The sequence below is a fragment of the Pyrus communis genome, chromosome 14 (genome assembly GCF_963583255.1).
Source record: "Pyrus communis chromosome 14, drPyrComm1.1, whole genome shotgun sequence".
In the NCBI taxonomy this organism is placed as follows: Eukaryota; Viridiplantae; Streptophyta; class Magnoliopsida; order Rosales; family Rosaceae; genus Pyrus; species Pyrus communis.
Window position 1 is genome coordinate 16,430,276 of NC_084816.1, and position 6,065 is coordinate 16,436,340.

The following is a 6,065-nucleotide window of genomic DNA, read 5'->3' on the forward strand; positions in this document are numbered from 1 at the left end:
GGGGGATGGAAGCAAACCCTATTTTGTTCCAGAGATATCTTCGACGACAAACCCATTTTGCTCCAGAGCTCTTCAACGACAAAGTCGATTCGGCGACTCATCGTCACACACCTCGCCTTCCCCTCGCCGTCGCACACCTCGCCTTCCCCTCGCCGTCGCACACCTCGCCGTGGCACTCCTTACCAGAACTCGAATCAATGGTATCGTGCCATTTGTATATATTTTTTTGTCGATTTTTATCATTATTCTGGAATTAGGGTTTGATCTAAATTTGGTGTGGCTGTGCTTCAGCCAAAACTCACGGATTAGGCTGAGAGAGAGATATAGGGGAGGATTTGTGGGAGAGAGGCGTGGGATGACAGGGAGCGGAAGGGAGAGGGAGGAGTGAGGCTGCCAAAAAGGGGGTTAGGGTTGATTTTTTCTCCTCAAATCAATTGTTGGTGTCGGTGATTGAACAAGCATTGGTTAGAGGGGAACTTTCATTTCCTGTGTTTCTGAACCGGAATGGGGTCGATGGGACCATGCTCTGTTGCACGTTCAGATGAGCGATTTCAGGGATTTGTGGGTAGGGCGAGTGATTTTAGAGATTGGTAATCCCATCCCGTGTTTTCCCCTCATCTCTGTCACACTCAACCTCTCTCTAACTCTTTCTCTTTCACTCTCTTTCAGACTCTCCCTTTCTCCCAACTCTCCATCTCTCTCAACTTTAGTCCTAACCTAAATTTGTTCTTTCATTCCTCAATTTTCTACATCCGAGCAATGAAAAATCGAACTGGGTTTTCAGATTATTGATGCACAGGGATTCACGGACTGAGAAGGGAGAGAGAGTTGATTGAGGGCGTTGGTGAGTATGGGCTTGCACAGAGGGAAGAACGCAGAAAGAGAGAGAGAGAGAGAGAGAGAGAGAGAGAGAACGATTGCACAGAGACAAGGAGAGAGACAGATAGAGAGATCGCAGAAAGAGGAGGATGACAAAAATTGAGGAGGAACCCATGTCTGCAGAGAGTGATAAGTTCTGAACCAAAGCTTATTTTGTCTAATTTTTGGCTATGCGACAACAAATTTCTGAAGCGGAAACCCAGACTGGAGAAGACAACAATGGCGGAGGAACCAAGATTGTAGATCTTTGATAAAAGGTATAAATCCTTTTCGTTTCTGGTAGTTTGCCCTCGCCTAAAAATGTGAAATTTAATATGGTGTTGATGAGCGTGTTTGAAGGCGGAAGAGCTGATCCTGTAATTTGATTGCTTTGTCACACTCGAAATCATTTATCAATTTTGTTAAGTAATGTTTATATCTGCACCATCTTCTAACTTTTTTATAAATGTTTTAACCCTGATCTATTGTTTGATGATCGTTTTGTAGCATTGCTAATATCAACTTTTTTTCCATTCCTTTATTTTTTGGTGAGTGCTCACTTATTAATACTGTTGTTGCTTTTAGTTTTTAAATTTTATGAAAAATGCAACCTTCAAACCTTGTTGAAGTCAATTCATCTCAAGATTCCAAATTATTGTTTGCAGATTAGGGAGTTGCATATTGCTAAAAGAGAGGAAGACATTGGTTACTGTGCTGGATATGTAGGTGGTTCAGTAGACTGGGGTTCACTAATGGTCACCTCTTATTTGATGTGGTGTCTAGGAAAAATCTTTAAGGAGACACTTTGGGTGTCAAATAGGTTCGGTTTTTAAAAGCTTCGCGTTACCACCCCTCCCGGATTTAATTTGGCTGCACTTACAGAGGCCCACATGTCGAGCCCATTGTCTAAAAATCCTAATCGTTGTGCACTCAATTGGATGTTGCATGAAAAATGGATAAGCTTAAAACATAATAATGTTTAAATAAGATTTATTTCGAAAATAATTAGAAAATATGACCTTGACTCTTAGAATTGAATGGTAATTACGAGCGACTTAGCGGATTTTTCAATTTCAACCTAGGAGAAAAAGTGAAATATTTTCTAATGAGTTTTTGAAATAAATAAATATAGGATGTGTAATTAATAATGTTAAAATTATTTCACCCTTGTAGAAAGAAATGGCTGCCAAAAATGTTGTTGCTGATTTGACTAAAGGAGAAAAGATGGTTGGAACCAACTATGATATATGGCATAGGAAGATCCAATATCTTTTCAATGAACAAGAGCTCTTGGAGCCTTTGGAGGCTTCGGAGGATGAGCCTGATCTTGAGAGAGATGGAACCACTGCGACTTAGCATGCGGCTAGTGTAAGGTCTTATGAATCTCGGTTCAAGAAAGATCGAAGTGCGCGCTTTACTATGTTAAGCAGGATGCATGATTATCTTATTGATGAGTATGAAGGGTACTTGACCGCCAAGGAGATGTGGGACCAGTTGAAATTTGCTTTTGGTGGAACCTCAACTACAAGGTTGAGAAGTCTAGTGTTGAAGTTTGAGGTTTATAGGATGGATCCTAAGCACTTTATATCTAAACATCTTAGGAAGATGTCTAGCATGATACGAGATTTAAAAGCTGCTAGGAGTATCTTCACTGATGAACAACACGTCCAAGCTTTGATTAGGTCCCTCATAGATTCGTGGGATGCCCTTAAACAGATCATGACACACAATGATCAGATTAAGAACTTTCATGACATCTCACGTCTTGTTAAACTGGAAGGTGAACGCCGAGTGGCGACCCAGAGTATTGCCTTTTTTACTCAAGGTGGGTCCAAAAAGCGTAACTAGTTCAAAGGAAATGGTAAGACCAAGTCTGAGAAAAAGGATGCAAAGCTTGCTCTTGATTCTAATAAGATCAAGGCCCACAGAGGTAAACGTGGCAAGAAAGACGAATCCAAGTCAACATGTTTTAACTGTAAAAAGAATGGACACTTCGCACGTAATTGCACTGAGCCGAATAGAAGGGTAATCCTCAACCCTAAATCTGTCATTGTTTGTGTATGTTTTCATATACATGTTGCTCACACGTCTGACAATTGGATTGTAGACACATGAGCAACCAAGCATGTGATGCGAGATAAAAGATGGTTAAAAAATTATCCATGCTTTCCAGCAAAGTCATATTAGGTATACGTGGGTGAAGGAAGTCATACAGAAGCTTTGGGAGTTGGTTCGTATCGACTTCAACTAAGTACTGGGTCTCAACTACTTCTGCATGATGTTTTCACGACCTTGGAATGCAATTTAATTTACTGCACTTTTATACGAAGGGTATTGTTTTTACTTAAGCTCGTCTAGACTTGTGATCTATTTGGATTAAGTTGAAATTGGATATGGTTCAATAAAGAACGATTTTGTTTACTTGGATTTGATTGATTCTTGTTCTTCTACTTCTTTACTAACTATTATTAAACATGTTAATTCTGAAACATGGCATGTTAGACTAGGGCATATAGGGTAAGATAGAATGACAAGGTTAGTTAGAGAAGGCTTATTGGGGTCATTTACTAATGTCAATCTGCATGTATGTGAGCCTTGTTTAGCTGGCAAAGCTTTTAGAAAGCCTTTTGGAAAGGTTGTTCGAGCTACTCAACCATTAGAGTTAATCCACTCTGACATCTGTGGACCAATGAGTGTGAAGGCTCGTCATGGCACCTCTTATTTTCTGACTTTGATAGACGATTACACGCGATAATGGTTATGTGTACTTGATCGCTCATCGCTATGAAGCTTTAGATTGTTCCAAATGCTTTGTAGCTGAGGTTGAAAATCAAAAAGGGAAGACTGTAAAAGCTCTTCGCATTGATCATAGACGCGAGTATTTGTTTGACCAATTCAAGTTTTTTTGGGAAAATAAGGGGATACACAGACAACTTTATGTTCCTTACATGCCACAACAAAATGGTGTTGCTGAAAGGAGAAACAGAACTTTATTAGAGATGGTCAGGTCTATGATGGCGCAGGCAAATCTCCCTCAAAGACTGTGACGTATATACTTAACTGTGTGCCTTCAAAGACAGTTCCCTTAACCCTATACGAACTTTGGAATGATGGAAAATCCAATCTGGGTAATTTGTGTCCTTGGGGTTGGGATGCATTTGTTCATAATCAATCACATAAGTTTGGAAAGTTGGGTCCTAGAGCAAACAAACATATCTTTATAAGATATTGTGAAAACTCCAAAGGTTATGTGATGTATGGTGAACATCCAGATGGAGGGAAAACCGAGATTGATTCACGTGATGTGGAATTCTTAGAGAATGACTTCCCAAAACTTGGCGATACTATTAAATACCTTGATCTCCATGAGTTGGAGAAAGATGAAGAACTCGTAACATCTTTAAACGAAATAGGGGAATTAATTTCCAATCCGATGGTCGCTGAATATGATGTAGGAAGACTTGATCCAAGCGGGAGTACACAACCCAGTGGGAGTAATGTATCCATAAACACTCAAGAGAATACACCCAATGATGGGAGCGTACCCTTTGAAATTCAAGGTCACATAGTTCGAAGAAACAAGTGAGGCCACATTCCCAAATGTCATTTTGAGGTTGATAAGGAGGCTAACATTTGCATACCTTCAGAGGAAGACAAACCTTCTTCTTACAAAGAAGCGTTGTCTTCAATGGTCAAAGAAAAATGCATAACTGCAATGGAGGAAGAGATGAGCTCCATAGACAAAAATATTGTTTGGGGGTTAGTTGACCTTTCGCCTGGGCATAAAACCATTGGAAACAAGTGGGTTTTAAAAATCAAACACAAGGTGGATGGTTCAATTGACAAATATAAGGCACGCCTTGTGGCGAAAGGATACACTCAGCAATTGGGTGTAGACTATGAAGAGACATTCTCCCCAATGGTGAGGTTTGCCTTTATTCGCCTTATTTTAGCTATTGTTGCTCAACTAGATTTGGAACTTTACCAAATGGATGTTTAGACAACATTTCTCAATGGAGAACTAGACGAGGAGATATACATGGATCAACCTCTAAGCTTCGAGGTTAAGGGACAAGAGCGCAAAGTTTGTCGCCTAAAACATTCCATATATGGCCTCAAGCAAGCATCTAGACAATGGAACATTAGATTCCATAATTCAATCACTTCATTTGGTTTTGAGATGATTAAGGAAGACCACTGTGTGTATCTTAAGAAATCTGGGAAAAGTATTCTCATACTTTCTTTGTATGTTGACGACATCCTAATAGCAGAAAATGACAAAACCTCCATAGAAACCACGAAAGCGTGGTTGTCATCCCATTTTGAGATGATAGATATAGGTGAAGTACATTATGTGCTTGGAGTTAAGATCTCAAAAGACTTACATTAAGAAGGTACTTGAATGATCTAAGATGGAGAACTCCAAACCCATAGACACTCCCATGGAAAGAGGCGTGATATTGTCCTTAGAACAGTGTCCAAAGACTAAGAAAGAGAAAGAACAAATAACAAACGTCCCATATGCCTCAATAATAGGAAGTCTAATGTATGCGATGCTTTACACGCGTCCGGACATATGCCATGCCATGGGCATGGTAAGCCGCTATCAAAGTAATCTTGGACAAGCTCATTGGCAAGCCGTCGAGAGGATTATAAGATACCTGCAAGGAACAAAAGATTTAGCCCTATGTTACTAAGAAGGGGATTTAAAGTTGAAAGGATATAGTGATGCAAACTGGGCAAGCGATATAGATGAACGCAAGTCCACCTTAGGTTATGCTTTTGTCCTTAGAGGTGGAATTGTTTCTTGGTGTAGAAATAGGCAAACTTCTATTGCTTTGTCCACAATGGAGTTAGAATATGTTGCCCTTGGATCAGCTGTTCAAGAAGCTGTTTGGCTTAGGAGGTTTCTACGACAGATGGGAGTTTCGGCTTATGCTCAAGAAGATGTACTTGTCTGCTGTGATAGTACTTCAGCCTTAGCATACAATAAAGATCCTAAGTATCATGGCAAATCTAAGCACATAGATACATGATATCATTTTTTTAAGAACAAGGTTACCAAGGGTGAATTGGTGTTGAAATATATCTCGACCAGCAATATGCTCGCTGATCCCATGACTAAACCCATAATTAGAAACTTGTTTCTGACTCATGTAAAGAAAATGGGTTTATGTAGGGTTTGATGTGTTTTTCTTTGTATTTGA